This window comes from Passer domesticus, chromosome 6 (genome assembly GCF_036417665.1).
Source record: "Passer domesticus isolate bPasDom1 chromosome 6, bPasDom1.hap1, whole genome shotgun sequence".
NCBI lineage: Eukaryota > Metazoa > Chordata > Aves > Passeriformes > Passeridae > Passer > Passer domesticus.
In genome coordinates, this window is record NC_087479.1 from 18,901,039 (window position 1) to 18,921,572 (window position 20,534).

The 20,534-nt window shown below is 36.7% G+C and overlaps 1 long non-coding RNA gene across 4 annotated transcripts in view; it reads left to right on the forward strand.

The window, feature by feature from the left end:
* LOC135302772 (uncharacterized) overlaps window positions 1–20,534 on the forward strand; it is a 115,195-nt gene that overhangs the window by 31,565 nt on the left and 63,096 nt on the right. For 2 of the 4 annotated variants that reach the window (XR_010364320.1, XR_010364319.1), the window contains exon 4: window positions 2,708–2,812. This is a non-coding gene — a long non-coding RNA (uncharacterized LOC135302772). Of the gene's footprint in view, window positions 1–2,707; window positions 7,336–20,534 lie in introns of those variants that run through there. The other 2 variants (XR_010364318.1, XR_010364316.1) reach the window with 2 other exon arrangements.

The following is a 20,534-nucleotide window of genomic DNA, read 5'->3' on the forward strand; positions in this document are numbered from 1 at the left end:
AGGATTCACAAAGTCGGAGTGTTCAGAGTGAGACTTGGAAGGAAAAAAATCCTTTTAAAAGTATCAGTTATTTCAAAAAGAGGAGTCATATTAATGATTAGTCAAGAAGACCAATGCTTCCTTCTTGCTTTTGGGTGTGGAGAGGCCAGGAAGGCAGGGTTGGTCTGTGTGTGGGGGTGATGTGAGCAGCTTTGATATCCTGGATGAAGCTCCCTTGTGCACAGGCTGGTGGTGCAAATTCCATGGTAGGGAAGGGCAGAGTGGGAGCCAAGGAAGCACTCTGGAGAGCCAGGTAGTGAGATAGATAGTTTGATCCCAGCAGAGACAGGAATGCTGGCACCAGCTAACTCATCTAGCTCCATTCTCCAAAATGGGAGACTGGAGTCCACAAAAGGTTTTTTTCTTGTTTATTGTTTACAGTAATTTCCTATGAGAACTGAACACTTTCTTATGTTAGGGCAAAAAGAAATTAAACACCTCACAGTTGCTGAAAAATATATCCAAATACAATATTGATAGGAAAAAGTGAGCCTGAAAATACCAGTGTGAGGAAGGGATTCTGCACAGGCCATTTTAGACAGTTGTTTTTCAACTCTTTTCAATAAATTAACTAAATATAGTACTTATTTATTGTTTGCGTTTATTTAGATCGCTCAGTTATAGCAAGATTCTAATTTGACAAAATTGGGGGTTTTTACTTTGAAATCGTGTAGATTTAAATTTTAAATATTTTATGTTAAACTTTTTTCCCTCATCTCCTCCCAAGAAAGTAAAGGAGGTCTTTTTTAAGTCTTGACATATTTAATCTTGTTATGTTCTGATATTAAAAAAACCCCAAAAATGTATGTAAATCATTTGAATGCTAGGAAGTGTTAGGAGAGGGACTGAGTATGAAAAGGAAAACATAATTGTATTACCATATTACCATGTAGTTTAAGTGCCCATAGATTCAATATTTAATTAATTTCTGATGATTTTAACCTAAAATGGGATATTGTAAAAAGACAAAGTGCATTGAAAGGAGAGAAGGCTGATTAGGGAAACAAATTGTTTCTATATTAAGTACATACAAATAGATTAAGATTATACAAGACAGAAAAACACAAACAAGGGGGAAATTACAGAGATCTGAAGCAGCATTTTTTGCCTGGGGAAGACATGTTTATATGCAATGACTATTCACTACTTCTCTAAATACAGGAAGCAGTGGAAATCAAATTATGTTTTCATATAGTAGGCTCAAACCAAACAACATGTTTCGGGTTTTTCCTACATAAAAAAAAAAGTATTAATCTGTGCAACTTGTTGCTAAAGTATTTGCCCATGCCAAAAATTTACATAAATTTTAAAACTCATTAAGCAGACTCAAAGAAGAATAATCTTTGAAAGGCTAATAAATAGAAGTTAAAACCTGTTACTCAGGAAGACCTTGAACTTCAGATCAGAGGAAGTTATATTGTACTAGGAAAGTAGGTCTTTAATATATTTTGCTGTGTTTCTATGCTCAGTAGAGGAAGAACTCTTCTTGCATTTCCCTTCATCAATCCTGAAAGCAAAAAACTACACATAAGTTTTGTTCTACCCCAAAAAATTTACCTTTTTCTGGAGTTCAAAAAACCTGAACAAACATCCAAAATTTAGCAAAACTAAATATTTTGATTGTCAGAAAAATGTTGGCCAGGTTTCAGTGAATTAAGGTTAAAAAGAAACAGGAAAAAAGCAAACTACCTATTTACAAAACAGAAAATCTCATTTTCTTCCCACATCTATTCATATCTATTTGTAGTCATTACAGGTAAGAACATACTGCTGGTGAGGATATTTAAACATATAATAACACAAAAAATATAGCAGGTAAAGTAGTAAAACAGGCAGAATAAGATAATGCAAAAGTTAGGCTTATTTTATATTAGACGGTGTTTAAAATTTTATGATGAGTTATGGACCAACTCCACTGAAAAAAATTAGAGAATCCCTTCCCATTTTTTTTTTTGTGACACTTTACTTCAGGATTATTTTATTTTTCCCCTTGCTTCAGTCAGTTTACCTAACTTTCATGATCTAGTCATCTAAAAGAACAATTTACAAGTTGTATATTTTAATAAAACAAAGTGAGTGAATTTTTGTTATGGTTGTCTCTGAAATTTTCTCTTGTGCTCACTCTTTGCAGCTAATTAGCCAATCTCCTTCAAATTCTTACTAAGAGTAAGCCTGCCTTTTCTGGTGATTGATACAGAACTACCCTGATCTATTAAACTGGGACACACCTAATCCTAATATCACACCAAAAGGAATTGAATAAGAAAAAAAATTAAAGGACAAATCTTCAGCATGTGAGGAACAAAATGGACTTTATTGCTTCTAAAGATGGTGTTCTTATTCTGCAAATTTGATTTCACATTACATCTAGAAAGTCCTAGCTACAATAGCTCATATTTATAGTAATATTAATGCTATTGTTTGGAAAATCGGGATGTTACATAGGTGTGACGACCATCCACCCTTAAGGAGAAGCAATTTTGTTAAACTCTCTGAAGCTAAACCAACTGCAGTTGGAAAAAGCAGACAAGTGTTACACAGAAACTGGGTTTTTTTTTTCTTTTTTCTTAAAAAAGAAGCCTTTTCCTTTCTGTCTCAGAAGTCTGGACTATCTTTCATTTCAATGACAAATATTTCCTCTTCCTGTAAAATCTTGATTTTTTCCTAGCCTTAAGCAATCATGTCTGTGATTATGCTGCTGAAATAAGGAGGTCCTGAAAGACCAGCAGACTGAGAGATGGCTGAGAAGTTGGAGCCATGGCTATTTGTCTAGGTAAGATATCCTTCTGTTAATAGTATGGAGGAGCAGTGATGATCTAGCAGAGTTGGAACTGGATCTGCTTGCTCTGAACAGCTGGGAGAGCAAAGGTGAAGCGTCAGCTATTTAGTGTAATTCCGTGTGTTCTAAAATCCAGAATGTCATGGGAGTAATGCATCGCCTTGGCTTGTCAGACTGGTCCTTCTGTGGTACAGATTATGTCTGAGTCTGTCTGAGTTTGCTCAGTGTTTGAGATAAGGAAAGACTTTGAGTCTTGCTAAAATCCCTTAAGAAACCAGACACCTGAACTGCAAACAGATGACATAAGCAGCAGTAGTCAATAATTTGGAAGTTTATCTCTCACTTGTACAATTCAGTGGGTGTTTAAACATTGATTTTCTTGAAATTAGAATCAGGCTCCCAGGTTCTAAATTAATTTTTAACTAATGTACAGAAGGAAATGCTCCATTAAATTGCTGCTACTGTATTACTTGTCACAACACCAACACTACCTTCTGCTGTTGCAGAGTCTTCAGTTCAGCAGCCTCTCATCCTCCAAACTGCTTGAAATCAATAACACTTTATTCAGTCTCCCAGCAAACAGTGAAAAGTCTGTTAGCCTAATCCTCACACAGAGAAAAAAATAGATGGAATTTTATGTGCTTGTTATTTACTTTTAAGAGTGAAATAAGTGTTGAAAAATACTCTTTTAAGGTTGTTGAAGTGTTAAAGTTTTGTTGTTTACCTAGAACTTTGTGTCAGAAATTTCCTTTGTTTCATGGACTCTCTGTGGACTCCAAGGTGGGTAAAGAATTCTGTCCTGTGGCCTGAGGTCAAAGTATGAATCTCTCCTTCCTGAAATTTTCAACTTTGCATAGAGCTGCTGGACTAGAATGTATTCATATGATGTTCAGCTTGCCCTCATTTTCCTTTCATTAAGGGAAATATGGACATTCAGTAAAGTTGCCAATCAGCTGTGCTTGACATTACTGGACTGGGTCAGGAAGTTGCAGTTTTTGTTAAGTGCCTTCAGTGCAGGAGCAATTAGAACCTGATAGCCTTTTATTTTTCTTGTCACATGGAGGATTTTTAAAATATAATATAATAGAAACAAATGCAGTGGGGTGATTTTTATTATACCTAGCTCATCTAGCATTGCTGTCAAGTTAAGTTATAGTTTTAAGAGGAAATCACCGAATACCACATTTATGGTTTCACTATCATAAATCACACCATCATTATTCATATAGAAACTCTACAATAATGATACTATCATCTCTATTTTTTTCTATAAATTCTGTTATATATCAATGGGCAGAGAAATAACAGCCATTATATATCCAGTGCATATAAATGAACGGCTACATATTCCATGTAAAAGTAAAGCAGCTTCTGTACAATCTGTTGCATGTTCCCATAGCTATAAATGGACATGTGAAAGTAAACACAGTTGCATATCAACAGATTAGGTCATCAGACTGCATTGACCCTTTGAGGTCAATGAAAAGAATGTTAATGGGTTCAGTGGGCTTTTCAGTCAGATTCTGGGCATTATGCACCTATTCACCGCAGATGTGCACTTCAACTGCAGAAGTAAACAAAATATTTACAGCTAAAGGTATCATCCTTAAGGCATGACTACTTTGCTTTCACTTCCTAACCAAAACTTGCTTGGTTTGGTTCAGGAGGCTTTTACACAGCTTCACTCTTATTGCTGTAAAATAGAAACAAAAATTTACTGACAACTTTTTTGCCTCTTTGCATAGTTTCGAAAAAGAGTTTGGTGGCTCATGAATGGCTTCAATTAAGTAAAAACATGTTTAATTTGTATAAGTCAATAATTTGAAACAATCATGTTTAGAAATTTTAATTAACATAATGAAAAGAAAAAAAATGCCTCTTCTAATCTTGATATTGTTTTAGGTTGAATACATTTCATTGTTGACATTTGAATTTGTTACTGGTTGAAGTTTAAATTACAACAATGAAGGCATATTTGTTTCAGGTTTAAATTTCTCTTTGTTTAATATAACTGTCAAGTCATGAGAAAAAGTCAAATCATACAAATAACATTTTTAAATAGAAAAATATTTTATAAGGTGCTTAAATTTCATTTGAGTTAGCTTCAAAAAGGAATGGGTTATTTCAAATTTGCAAATCCATGAGCAACAATTTTTTTGTTGTTTGATTTGCTTAATTTGTAAAGGCAAGCTGAAGCAAACTATTCCCTGCTGATGCTCACAGTAAGCATATCTCCTGGTTTCCCAAACCATTGGAGAGAATAGGTTCTAAAAGCTAGTTTGAAGTTCATACGAAGAAAGAGCTTTTCTTCTAGTTCTCTGTTTCATCTGAAAACCTTTCTAAATGCTCTGACAAAATGCAGGCTTAAACATAAATTTTATGTCTATTCAGAATGATTCTCTAGAAAGAGCTAAGAAATAGTCCAGGTCAAAGAAATCTTGAGGGGATCATATTTGGCTGAAATTAATGATTCTTCCAAAACTACATTTCTTATATATGGGGTGCATTTTGCAAAATTTCATTTTGAGAGGGCAAAACATCACCACAATGCAAAAAAAATCTCATTTTACCATTTTCATAATAATTAAGTTTTGCTGTTGATTTTGCTACTTACATTTCTGATTTCTATTGTGGTTTTTTTTCCACACTCTGTAAATTACAACTCTTTAAAAGTTTAACCAACCACAGAAATTTTCATTCCCTTATGTCACCCTTGTTAAAATTTACCTTCCTGGAGGGTTTGGAGTCTGGAAGATCTGTTATACATTGAATTTTTTTTTCCAAAATGGAACTATCAGCACCTCCACAGATCTAAGGGTTGATTTGCAAAAAGCTCTTTGTTGTTCAATTCAGATTTCATATAAAAGAGTGAACATTCTGCAAGAGGTGCTCTCAAAGTGTCCAATGCTTGGTGTACCTACAGTAGAGGTGAACAGACCAACTGAGGAGGTCATAGGCATACATCTCAGGCAATTCAGGACAGACCTGGCTGTCCAAACTGAAAACTTACACTTCCATAGTGATGACCTGGTTCTGTGGGTTATCTTTAAAGTAAAACAAGAAATCTGCCCACCTCAGTGTAAAGAAAGTGTGGTTGGACCAGGTGACCCTACCATGGTCCCTCCCAACCTTATCCTTTCTGTGATTCAGAGAAAGCAGCAAACTGATTTTCTCCCCAGGGAGGATGCTCAGGGCTGGAGGTGAGATATGGCAGGTACATGCCACTGGGACATAGGTGTGAGTGACATTTCTGGCATGTTCCTGACCACAGAGTCTCCCTCTTGGCTAATTATTATCCAGTGATTGCTGAGCTGGGGAACACTGAGTGGTTCCAGCCTCTCTGATTGCCTTTTAATGTGCTGCTGTGAGGGCTCTGGCTGTCTGAATGCTCCCTGCAAGGGAACCTCTGTCCCCATTGTTTAGTCACCTAATCCTTTGTAGACACAGGCCTTTGGTGAAAATAAAACTCCAGCTGAGTTAGAGGACATTTAGGGCAGGACTATCAAAAATAAAGTTGTTTAACAGAGATAATCTCCTGTTCAGATATCACAGTGCACTTTTTTGTAGTGAAACTGTTGGATTGTAATTACTGGATGAATCTGAAAAAAAACAGCTGGTTTGATTTTCAAAGTTTTCTGTATTTGTAGTTCCAATTAACTTCACTTCTTATATACTATTTTTTATGTTAAGTATATTTCATAGCTATTAAATTTATATTTTTCACACAGTCTCTTGGGTTTTTTCTTTGGTGTTCCACAGGGATACATGGTTTCTTTAAGAAAAGAGTAAATTTTACATTACTTCATATGGCTCATTGTTCTGACTGTTGCTGTGTATTTCCAACAATATATTCAGGATTTTTTGAAAGTTGTGTTGTAACCGACTGCCAGCATCTGAAAGTGCATTTCAGGACTAGTGCTTGAAATGTATATACTTTTTCCAGGCCAGTTGAGTAATGAAAACATATTTAGTTATTTCCAGGCTCTCGAATGGTGTACAGTGTAATTAACTATGATGCAGATTTCCAGGCTAATTAGAACAAAGTGTGGTACCAAATTAATTGGACACAAAAGTATCTCTGAAGAGCAATAAAACAGGTTTATCACTTGTGTTTCATAAAAGTAACATGCAAGTGGTATGAATGCAGTACATTAAAAAAAATTAGGAAAACTGTTTAAGGTGATCTTCAAGGCAAGATACATTTTTGTCAGTTCATTTAAGAAGCAAGTGGGTCTTTGCCTTATTTGATTCAAGCTTCCTTCCTTTGAAGTGTAGCTGCCCACCAACATGCTGGACCTCATGTCGCACAACTCCTTATACCATCTTCTCCTTAGGCAGGAAAATCCTTCCCTATAGCTACTTGGATTCTCACCAATCCACTGACATATACTCTCAAGATTTTATGACATCTGCTATTTGTCCTAACAATTTCTGGAGTGATACTAAATTTTATGAATTGCAGCTTTCTTAGGAGGAAAAAGAATGTACAGGAGAAGTGTGAGAATTCTGTTATGACCTAAAAGGGAAGGGAAGGGAAGGGAAGGGAAGGGAAGGGAAGGGAAGGGAAGGGAAGGGAAGGCAAGGGAAGGGAAGGGAAGGGAAGGGAAGGGAAGGGAAGGGAAGGGAAGGGAAGGGAAGGGAAGGGAAGGGAAGGGAAGGGAAGGGAAGGGAAGGGAAGGGAAGGGAAGGGAAGGGAAGGGAAGGGAAGGGAAGGGAAGGGAAGGGAAGGGAAGGGAAGGGAAGGGAAGGGAAGGGAAGGGAAGGGAAGGGAAGGGAAGGGAAGGGAAGGGAAGGGAAGGGAAGGGAAGGGAAGGGAAGGGAAGGGAAGGGAAGGGAAGGGAAGGGAATTTCCCTAGAAATTCAAAGGATATTTCTATCTTGTTACTTTTTCTTCATTGTTCTGTCCCTATTTTTGTTATCTCATTATAAACAGATAATTTTGTGTGAATAAAGATAATGAAGAATTATATTTACATTTCTTTCAAACTGCAGTCTAAATCTTTCTCTCTGATTCCATGAAATATTTTGGGGGTTGACTTCTGAGTCATAGTGGCACAGCAGAGGAAAAACTCAGATGGGTTTAATTTTTACAGGCCTGTTAGTCTCACCTCAGTGCCTGGTAAAGTTATGGAGAAGATTATTCTGGGGGGTATTGAAAAATGCCTGAAAGACAACACGGTCATTAGTCAGAATGGCTTCATGAGGGGAAAGTCCTGCTTATCAAACCTGATTTCCTTTTGTGACAAGGTAACCCACCTAGCTGATCAAGGGAAGCCAGTGGATGCACTCTTGAATTTCAGCAAAAATTTTGATATAGTTTCTCATTATATCTTCCTGGAAAAAATGTCCAGCTTCAGCTGCCCAAAACCATCATGCGATGGGTGAGCAAGTGACTCATGGGCCGGGTGCAAAGGGTGGCACTGAATGGGTGCTGCTGTCATCCAGGCATTAGTGGGGTTCTGCAGGCCCCCATCCTCAGCCCAGCTCTCTTCAATATCTTCATTAACAAATTGAATGCAGGACTCAAAGGGACACTAAGCAATTTTGTAGATGATATAAAATTAGGAGGAGCTGCTGACTTTCTTAAAGAGAGGCCCCTGCAAAGAGATTTTAACAAATCAGATGTCTGGGTGATTGCCAACTGTATAAAGCTTAAGAAAGACAAGTGACAGATTCTGCACCTGAAATGGGGCACCCTGGATGTAGGACAGGCTGGGAGGGAGAGGCTGGAGAGCAGCACTGCAGAAAGGGACCTGGTGGACCTGATCAATGGAAGGGTGAACATGGGTCTGCAGTGTCCTGGAAGCCAGGAGGGCCAAGGGTGTCCTGGGGGACAGACACCAGACACAGCACCGCCAGCCAGGCAAGGGAGGGGATTGTCCCCCTCTGCTCTGCACCGGGGCAGCCTCACCTCAAGTCCTGGGGGCAGTTTTGGGCACCACAATATAAGAAAAACATTGAACTGTTAGAGCACTCAGAGGAGAACAATGAGGAAGGCTTCAGAGGGGAAGCCTCACAAGGAGCAGCTGAGGTCACTTGGTCTGTTCAGCCTGGAGAAGAGGAGACCCCACTGCAGTTACAACTTCCTGGTGAGGGGAAGAGGAGGGGCTGGCACTGATCTCCTCTCTTTGGTGACCAGTGACAGGATGTGAGGGAATGGGCTGAACTTGTGTTGGAGGAAGGTTTAGTTTGGATATCAGGAAAAGGTATTTTTACCCAGAAGATACCCAAAAGATATCTTCACCCAGATGGCGCCTGGACATTGGAACAGGTTTCCCAGAAAATGGTCTGGTCACCAAGACTGACAAAGCTTAAAAAGCCTTTGGATAATGTTCTCAGTCACATGGTATGATTCTTTGGACTCCCATGCAGGAGTTGGGCTTCACTGATCCTTATGAGTCCCTTTCCAGCTCAGAATATTCAGTGATTCTGTGATTCTTTAATGCCAGAGTGTTACTGGTTTTAACAGTGCAAGTGAGAAACTGGCAGAAATTTTCTTGTTATTCAAAGAATGACTACAATAGAAGTTAATTATTTCTTTGTGTATGTCAAAATCCTAAAGTAAAGATGGCAAATATAATTTTGCTTTTTCCTACTTCAGTACCAATCAAGAAACTAGTTATAAAGAGGTGGCAGAGGTGCCTGTTACCTCATGCAAGGTGGCAGGCACCTTTACCATCTCTCCCTGGCACTCAGTCTTACTTAAAGATCCATTGCCGGGGGTCTGGAATCGCTCGGCTGTTTTTCATGAAGAGGAGAGCACAGTACCACTCTGAGTTCCCTCCTTTAAAAGGCATAATCATTGTATTTGTTTCTTTGATTTCAATGGCCAGTATTTCTAATATGATCTGGGCTATAAATGGAGTGTTAGAAGAGGAAACCACATCAAACCCAAAACATACCTGAAATGTCTTTTAAATCTTAGCACCTATGATAATATTTATCATTACAGTGTGGGGAACTGTGTCATGTTCTACATGGTAGTCCAAGAATCCCATGTAACAATGATGGTGCTGGAAAAATTAGTGATGGCCTGAACTCATGCTTAAAAACTGAATCTATACAGTCCATAACTACAGTTAAACTGTAACTTGAGACTGCTCATACCCCTTCAGACATAAAATGAGACTGTAAGCTCCTGATCCCTTGACAACAATGCCATTCCCATTGATGTTATCACCAGTTAAACTATTCTCACAGGGAATTAATTGTCAAAAAAATCCAAGTTAAAAAAAAGCTGCTGTGCATGCAGTTGTTATAGACAGAAATTAAGAAATAATTTCCCCGTACATGCGATTGAATCTGCACTGGTATAGACTAAATATAAAATGTTTTTACATTTTCGGACTTTTACCTAAAATATTTCACAGCTTACTAAAGGAGACAATTCTGTTAGCTTTGATATACAGCTGTTCAAATAATTTAAGCATTAGGGAGATGACCTGCAGGACTATTTTCATTTGAGCTTTTCTTTTTTAATGGGCTGAGTCTGTGTTTTTCTTTTAATTCCTCTAGAGCTGTAGACCTTGTGTCCTCAGCAGAGAGAAAATGAACAATACAAAACTTTAAGCTTAAGAGGAAACAAAAAATTGGCACTTTAGGTGTGAGATAGAGATGAACTTCTATATATTTATTGATCATTATGGAGAGATAGACTAACACTCTCAAATGGTAGACTGAAATCCAAGATCTTGTCAGTCAATCCTGATCAGCATTTTCAAACATACTAAGAGAAGAAATTGTTTAGAAAAGTGGTAGATTGTATCTTGCTGCTTTCAAATCAAGTGCATATTTTACTGAGACTATATAATTGACATAGGTTCTCTGCAAATGATAAGTAGTTAAAATCCTTAGATTATAGCATGCAGACAATCTAATACTCACCTCTGGCCTTAAAATCTGTTGTTAACAGTCTTTGGCTTGTAGGTCGACTGCTAATCTTTATTAGAGTTTTCAATAGACTATCATTTCACTTTCACTGTTTTTTTTCTCTCTCTGTGCACATTATATTATATTGATATATCGCTTTAAATTATTTTCCTGATTGTGAAATTTATAATTTCACAGAATTGATAGAACTGTTCTTGAAACTTACCATTGCACTTGGAATAATATTCATATATTGATAACTTGTCTGGCATAATTGTGATGGAAATCTCCAAGCTAGTAAGTATTTTTGAGCTTACTGGTTATTAATTAATGCTTCAACAGAGGCCTTATTGTTTTTGTATTTATATAATATTAGCATGTTTCTTCCCTTCCACTTCATTAGAGATCATATGTATACAAATGCTGGATGACTGCCTGGTCTTTTTTTCTGTATGCACAGAAATAACAGAAAGATCTGTGTAGGTCTTTACAGATGGGAACGGTCAGATCATATGCAATCAATTGTGAAGACCATGTTGGAAATCTAAGTCAGATGATTCTTCTAGCAATGGCAATATTTTGCTTACTAGAAAAGAACTTCAACTTCACCCTTAGTAAAGTGCATTTGACTGTTTGGAAGGACTGCAAGAACTGTAGAGACATTCATAACTATCAGCTGAACTTCAGGTACAGGCTTGAGATCTGGTGATAGGCAGGAGAAAAGGCTGCAGCAGGTAGTGCATTGCTGCTTATGGGAATATCATGTGCTACAGTACACCTCACATATTATTTGTTTATACCTACACTGTACTACTAAATACAGCTAGGAAGACCACAGACAAAAAAGCAGGCCAGAAGAAAATGGCACTTAAGGTCTCTGTATCTTCTTTTGTTTCTCCCACCCATTATGTCCTACAATCAGAATGTAGTAAGGCATTTCTCTAGCAAAATAGGATGTCTAAAAAAACTCAAAACACCCAACCAACCCTGTGCAAAATTTCTGTGATCCTTTCAGTGTATTTATATCTCAAAGATTTCACTTTCCTATAAAATCTCAAGTTAGCTGTCCTCCCACTCTGCTGGGGAGTGAAGTGTGTCAAGTGAAGCATCTCTAAGCCCGAGAAGAAAATGCTATCTTTGTAAGCTTCTCTGCAAGACATCCTCCTGATAGGATAGGTCCCTTTCATCCTCTCACTTAGTCTGCAGCAGTTTTCCCACCCAGTCTGCCCCTTTTCATGTTTTATTTTCTCAAGACTTTCCCATTTTCATCCTTAACCTATGAGCACTTTTTCCAGATGTGTGGCAAATGCTGCCTTTTCAGAACACAGTTTTGAAAACAAAAACATTCCAGGGGCTAATTTCTCTCAGAACATTGATGTCTTTGTGTGAGCAGATACCAGATGAGTTCAGAAGCTTGGGGGAGGCCTCTCCTTTCAGCCTTCCTGGTAATATGAGTCAAAACTCTATATACTCAGCATGAAAAGGAAACCTGCTTCCTCTAGCACCGGATGGGGCAGAAAAATATCTGCAGCTGAGCTGATATTATTCCTTATGGTGGTTTAGTTGTTTATTTTGAGATTTTGCTGTTTCATGATTTGGTAGAGTCATTCTGTAATTATTACAAGGTGTGCAATGTTTTGAATTTCTCTTAGCAAAATGCTTAAAGCTGATTTCAGTGGCAGATTGCAGATTTGAAGACAGAACTGGGTCCTTTGATTTGACCTGTCTTCTCTGATGGAGAGACACGACACCTATAAATAAAGCAGTACCTATTGAGGCTGCTGGAGATCATGGCCCATGTTTATGGAGGTACAATGCTTTTTAATATATGACTTTTTATCTACAGTGAAAGAGGTTGGGAAGATTAAGGCACTAAGAGGAATGGAGTGAAATGAGACCACAAGTTCAGAGATGCCTTGGGACAAATATACTAATAAAAACACTTGAGTGCTAGGAATTGCTCCTGAAACTCTGAACATGCTGGAGAAAATGTAGTCTCAAGTGAAATTAAAGAATTCTTAATTACTGATTTTTTTTATATGTGGACCTGATTTTTAAGGTATTTTAGCTAACTTTTTTTTCGAAGCTGTTGACTTTTCCGGAAAGCTAATCTAAGACCCTCTTTTATTCAAACAGCTCAAATATTTTCAGATTACTTAAAACTTTTTGGAGAGAGCCTGAAATGGTTTTTGGCTGTGTTAACACACATCCAGGAAATATCTAATGGCTCAAACCAAGCCCAGTGCAGCTGCTGTAGATGAGATGTTCATAATCTTAAACATCTTGGAAAGATACATGCTGTATTAATGGATCATGACAGCTAAAAACAAGGCCCTTTCCGGTCTCTGTCATTACTCAGACTTAACACTACTTGAATAATGTCAAGAATTATTTGTGAGTAATTTAGTTCACAACTGACTCACATACTTACTGAATACACTCTTTCTACTTGTGTTCTATCCTAGCAGAGACATAAAGAAAATGTAGAGACCATTTCCTTTCAAATAGGTTTTTCTCAATGTATATGAAAAGTGTCAGTTTCTAAACAATGTTTTAAAAATAACAGGAATAACCTATTAAGTAGCACATGTATATTCACAGGTTTTTTTTAATCCCAAGCTTAATATTTTGACAAAATGCAATTGACTTTCCCTGCCCATTCATTCCTTGATCACAAGTCTGACATTGACAGTAAATTGCAGCCTATTGTAGGTAGAGGAATAGGATGAAATCTAAGCAAAATACAGTGTATTCCTGCAAGTTGTCAACTATTAATGAAAGAAAAATTATCATTAGTCTTAATCAGCTTGTATCCAGAAAGAGGCACTAAGTTTATTAATCCCATTGTTCTATGTTATGCACAAACTTGTATAGTACTTGTTCTTTTTCATTTAATTTGTGTTATCTAAAAGGTTTTTCCTCACAGGTGCATAAGAAACAGGGAGATCATTTTTCTTTGATTATACACATACACTTATGTTGTTGCATTTCCTTTGGATTTTTTGTTTGAATCTGAGGCCTACTTTTATCCTCAGAGATTTTGGGGTGTCTGTTAATACTGTTCATGGGTTAAATGCAGGAGATACTTCAACAGTGACAGTAAGTGTGAGTGACATTTGATTAGATAGATTGATTAGGTTAAACTACTCAAGTTTGTCTTGTCAATTGTAAACTTTGTTTTATTCTCTCTCCACACAAAAGAGACAGGTTTATAGTCTGTATACCATCAGATCAATATGCATTAAAGACAGTCAGTTAAAAAAAAGTAAGAAAGGATTTGTGTAATTGGCGCACTAAGGACTACAAATGAAATTATGGCAAGTTGAGGTTTCACTGGTGTAAATTATCCACTGTCTTACAGATTATTAAGCATAAATGGAAGGATAATCTAATGCCACTACAGGATCACTTGCAGAATTTAAAATTCTTTCTCAGAATGATTTTCCTGGCATCTATTTAAGAGATGTTCAAGTAGAGCTTGTTCTTTAAAAAATCCGGCCCTGGAGTTACTTTGGAAAAAAGGTTTCAATTAAGGATGTTTTCATTTCTAGTCATGTTTGTCATGTCTTGTCTGAGTAATTAAAACTGGGATTTTTTTCCCCTTTTACTCAATTGGATTATTTATTGTCTTTTAAAGGATTAAAATGTGGCTTACTGGTTTAATACTCTTTGAAAAGTGTTTCTTGAATAAAGTATGTATTTTATCAGCATTTTCACATCCTAAAAGAAATCTATTCTGCCTTCCTGGGATTTTCTCGAAGTCAGAATGGCAAGCATTCACCCTTATTTTATCTCCATTTATGAGAAATGTGGTTAATCAGGGATAAGCAAGATCAGTTTTTGGAAGAATTATTAGGAATACGCTACAAGGTCACAAGAGATTAATCTATGGGTTGATAGATTTCTCCTGGATTTCCTCTTCAGATGAGTTGTTACCTGTGAAGTAGATAGGATGTTGTTTTGCCAAAAGGACTTGTTAGAGGCTTATAGTTTATACATTTTTATGGTTTAATGCTTTGTAAGCAGTAAGGAGCCTCCTTTCATGTTGCATTTCTCTGAGCAACAATTCCTTCTTCCTGAGAAATGAGTGATGTGATTGTGAATCAGAGTGACCTGGCAAGGCCACGTGAGCATTCTTTCTAGCAGGTTTTGCCAAACAGTTCCTTTCCTTACACACCATCTTTCCATATGAGAACTGCAAAGCTGGTTATGACCTTTCTGCCCTAAAAACATAAACCCAGCTAATGTGGTTGTGGATTCTTTGGGATCCTGGAGTAGCTGTCTGATTCTCCAGTTCGGCCTCAATACTTTCTGTGGCTTTGCTTACTCTAATTTCATTCATTGCAAGCATGGTTGAACTTGTTTGATAATAGAATAGGGTATCTCTGGAGTTTTCAGCAAGCAGTCTGTTTTCTGAGAAAAAAGTCAACAAAATTGCCTTCTCCAGTTCACAGGGTGGCTGATATTGGGTCAACCCGAAGATCAGGATTAGTAAAGTGGAGTTTGAGCATGTGTAGCAAGCACCCTGTCAAAACTGATTGGATCATATTTACTTTTTCCATGCCACAAACCCAGAAACTATAGGGAATGTTCCATTGATATAATAATTCAGTCTTTACTACCCCTAGCACTAAACAGTGTCATCTAAGGCCTAAAATATTTTCTAACTACTATGCCAATTTAATCTTAAATTGACTTCTGAATTAAAGATGTTGTGCTTCCTTTACCTATACTAATGAATGTATTTTCACACTAAGGTTGATTGATTTCAAATGTTGTCTGTTCCATTAACCTGTGACAGCACATAGCATTAAAACCAAACTTCTTCAATACTTGATTTTATAATTGAAAAATAAAAATGTTTGTCTTACAGGAGAATATTTTTGGTCAGTTAATAAATATTTCAGATGTTGAGCCAAAACTCCATCTGGAATTATCTGAGAATTAATGGCTGTGATTTTTTTAAAGACTTTTTGGCATTTTTTTGGCACGAACAGGAGTGATAATAGAATTGAGAGTGCCATAGCCAGATTGCATCTGGGGGAGGGGAGGAGTGATTTGGTTTCTATGTTGCTGCTGCTGTGAATGCTGACATCCCTGAAATCTCATGAGGTAGTTTTGAGTTTGAGGGCTACAATTAAGATTAAAATCTAGTTCATCAACACAATTTAGTCCTAAAGGCAATCTCTAAGCCAGAACAGACCCAAGGGATGTTTCATCCGAGCTGTGCTTTTATAACAGGGGAGGTAGAGAATAACTGTCTGTGCAATAAAAAATTCTGTAACAACTGACACTGCTATTACTGCTGAAAGTGGCTTAATGTAAAGGTAAGGTGGATGTCACTGTCACATGATATTTTCTCTGACCAAGAAGTGGACACCTGTAGTGACAAGACCAGTCTGTTCAGTCTGGTTGGACGAGCCATATATATCAAGGGGTCCTTAAAACATACTTCTTTTTTTTTTTTGGTCAATAAATCAAGTAATTTATACTTACTTATAAGTGATTGATTTAATTTTAGGAATTGTAAGAAAAACAGCAATTTCCAGTCTTCTTCTGGAAAATACTTGGGTTTGGAGAGTAGGCTTTCTCTGACAATGTCTGAAACTTTATTTTTAAACGGTTTTACATGGAAAAATCTAGGTGAGAACAATCAGCTGCTAAACATAAGATTGAAAATCTTTGGGCATGTGCAAGGTCAGCAGAAAAAGTAAATAACATGGATCACAGACTGAGTAAAAAGCACACATGCTGTTACCAAAAAGCAGGCATCCAATCCGACATATGAACAAAGCTGTAGTTTGGAAGGTGCAAGGGTAAACTGCAAGGATTAGGCTTTCAACCATTAATGCCTATGAGCTCATTGCTTGAGTGATTTCTAGCCCAGCTGAAGAGAGCCAAGGAAACAGTTCAGGACATAACCTACAAAACTGGAATAAGAAGGAGGGTGTAATCTGTTATTTGTTTACATGGTGGGTGAAGCAAGAAGTAATTCATTTGAACTGCACAAAAAGATTCCTCCTCAGGTCTATGTTAGCCCCTTTTGTCCATGATGATATAGTACTAAAAATACTCTAAGCTATATCAAAAACAAATGCAAATGAAATCTTCTTTTAGATAAAGGTGAGAAAACAAGGGGGCTAATTAACAAAAAAAACCAACACAAACAAAACCCAAAACAATGAAAAAAAGCACCTCAAAACCCCAACAACAAACAACCCATCCTAACATAGCACAGAACCACTAAAACAGCAACACAAAAACCTCCTGGGGTATTGAAACTCTGTGGTCTGGAAGCTTTGAAAGACAATATTTTGAGAAGAGAGGTTAATATATTTGTGGGAGGAATCAGAGGACTGAAATAGATTCAGAGAAGCAGAAATTCACGACTGTTCAGTGATGACCTCAAAGGAAGAGGATGAAGGCTTATAAGATCCAGCTCAGAGACTTTGAGAAGTGATGAAGCTATTGTTGGTTTTCTATGTTATGTTCACAGGAAAAATTTCGTCCTCCGTTTAAGATGAGAAATCTACAATACTTTGGTACCTTGGTACTTTGATACAATCCTTTGTAATTTATAAAATAAATAACAAAATATACAAGATATTCTTTATTTATAATTAATCTGCTCAATAAGGAGTATATCTTGATTATTAAAACACCTAGCAATAATTTTAGTGGTGATTAGAACTGGAAGAAATTTCCCAAAACAAAACATTTCTGGGCCTGTGTTTCATTTGTGGTTTTGACTGACATACCATTATTAAATAAGTATAACACAGAACTACTGAGTGTACTCAGTATTTTTTTTTATCAAGGCGAGGTTTGGAAATGGTATCTGGAGACCCTTGCTACACATAAATGTCATGTGCTAGAGGCATGTGATATGAATTTCTTGTCACTAAGATACTTGGAGAAAAAGATTTTTCTTTTAAATTAGGAAAATAATATAAATTGCATATAATAAATAAATATAGGAAAACATACTTGACTTCTGTTCAAAGAAGGCCTGATTTACATTGCAGTTAATGTTCCAAATGTCCCCCAAGGACAAGTTCTGAATCTTTATTTTTGCAATGTCCCAGTGATCCGACTGATCCCAAATTAAATTTTTTGCTCCTTTGTCCTCTTTTTGTGTCAGGGTTATGTATAAATCAAAGCATAGATAATGTAGTGTACTGCATAAATTTTATTAGATGTGCTACATTGGTTTACTTTTGTGTTTGAGAATAATCAAATCCCATGTTTCAGGATATTGCTTGATCACTTTTTGTCACAAAACAGTCTTTGTAGCCTGCCTTCCTGAAAAGGATTTTACAAGTGTCTTTCAATTTTATCTATCTGGTAAACTACATTTGGTAGAATAATGGATTAGAAAGCCTGTGTTTGTAAACTTTATTCAATATAAAAAACTGCAACCCTCAGCAGATGAATGACTGGTCAGTGGCAGTCTTAGACATGGACAGACAGGGCTGTCAATGTTATTTGGAGGTTCTTAAACAGATAAGGGAATGTATAGAATCAAAGTAGGAAGTCTAACAGTGTTATTTCTAGTTGAAATATGTTCAGTTCATTTCACAAGGCAAATAAATATACTAAAAAATGTATTGTTTTTGGTAAAAGAAACCTCACTTCAGATTCTTAAGAAATATACAATTAATATTGACAGAGAGGTGCTTCCTACTTGGAATTCCTAAGAGCAGCAGGATGCATACGGGCTATAGACTGAGGAGCTGTATGTGAGAAAATCATGAATGGTGAAGTTGTCACTCTAGGATATACCATTTGTCAGTAAGAGTGTGTCTTAGATTTATATCATTCTTTTTATGATGACTATAATTTTGATTATGAAACTTTCTTACCTTTTCATGTAGTATTCAATTTCTTTTTTGTATAAAATTAGCACTAAATTGGCAAGTCTATGAAAGATCCTGTAATACTGAATTATTTACTGACAAGCCCTGTAGTTTCGTTCCTGTAAATATCTGTAAAAGTTGATTTTTTTATATTAACAAATACATAATCCATTTCAAGAATGTACTGTAGTAATGTTTGGGGACTGTGAATTCAATGGTTTAATTATATATTGTACTCATGCTGACATCTGTTGTAGAGGTTTCATTACGTTTTTGCTGCTTTAAAATTGTCTCAGGAATGACTTTGTGAAACAACTACTTTTTGTGATACAGGGGAAAAAAAAAAAGTGGGAGAGACACCAGAAGCAGTTACAAAAGGTTGCAGCACCTGCCTTAATGTCTTGTCTCATCTCAGTTTCAATATATTCTGCTTCTTGGAGTTGAAACTAAGAAGAGGTTTCTCTTAAGGCTTGTACAATGCCTGAAAGACCCACTTATAAGACTGAGTACTGAAAAGAAATTCTGAAGCTTAGAGGAAGACAAATCTATCTTCATAATATTGCAGAAACAGCTATCTCCTAATCATGTGAGAAATCCTATTTAGATTATTTTCTCTAGCTGTTGTTAGCTCTATCTTATTTAAAAATAGTCTTGCACAGATGCTTATCCAGAGCAGCTCTGATGGCCTCATATGACTCTGATGCTGCAGCTGAGCTTGTTTGGCAAGGGAATTGTTCCAGCTGGTTAATTCCTACCAATTGGTAGATTTTTGTCATCGGATGACACTCCTGATGTCCATTGACAAATTTTACTGTAGAGAAATCCTATTCCTTACAGGAGAGCAAGTGAGCTGGGACTTCTTCCTCAGATATGTGGTTGTATTTAGTTGTACAAATTTGAACTTCACCTTTCAATGCCTCCCAGAGGAGTAGTTTGACTAGACCTCTGTTTCACTGCTCAGGAAATTCCCCCCCAATCTTTATGGACTTGCCAAATGAGCCAGTCTCAGCTGGTACACATAAATGGGGTCTCCCCACCTCCGCTTTCAGTGAGCACCATGTTGTTGCCCGGACACGTGGATGGGAAACAATTGCTTGCTACTGTTGATGCAACAAAAGTGCAAATCTTGCAACCAATGTTTGTTTTGTGTATGCACTGTGTGCATAGTAGGAGGAATTGGGAGTGCCTGACTCAAGTTTTGCCAGCAATCAGAAAATCTTCCCTATATCAGAAACAAAGCAATTTCAGTGTGTCGAGGTCTGATCATGTCTTCCCCACTGATTGCAAAAATTTTCACTGACTGTATTTTTTCTGACCTATTATATGGCTCTGAACCAAGTACTAGCAAAGGGCTACACTATTCTCCATGTGAGACAAAAATAGATAAATTAGGTCCTGAATTGTAAAGTTGTTGTTATCTCAATAACTCCCTTCAGTGGAGACTACATTCATTACACCATAACACTGTCATCCTTTTCAGATCATCCTTCCCGAAAATCTTCTAAATGTAAAAGCATCTTTTCTTTCAGTCCCTTTGAAGGACTGATTTTTTTATCTGCTACTCTTGTTGATATTTTTCTTCAATTGTTATAAGAATCTCAGTCCTATGGTGAAGGATTATAATAAATAGATACTAAAAGTTAATAGCTGCCTATTAGTCATGAAACTATAGTCAACAGTGATCATACCAACTTGTATTTCATTAGAACATATCTAAAAAGAAATAAAGGTAGCTCATTGCAGAATCTGCTCCAAACAAAAAAAAAATCAAACAAAAAACAAACAAACAAACAAAAAAACCCCCCAAAAAACAAAAACAACAAAGAAAACCCTATACCTTATTACAACTTTCAGTGTGTATCTTCAAGTTAATAACTTTATTTTGCTTGTCAGTGATTAGTAATTTAGTATTTTTATCTCAAAGTCCTTAAACACATTCTTTTTGATAAGGAAAAGGGATGAACCTCTCTATGCATCCCCTCATTGAATTT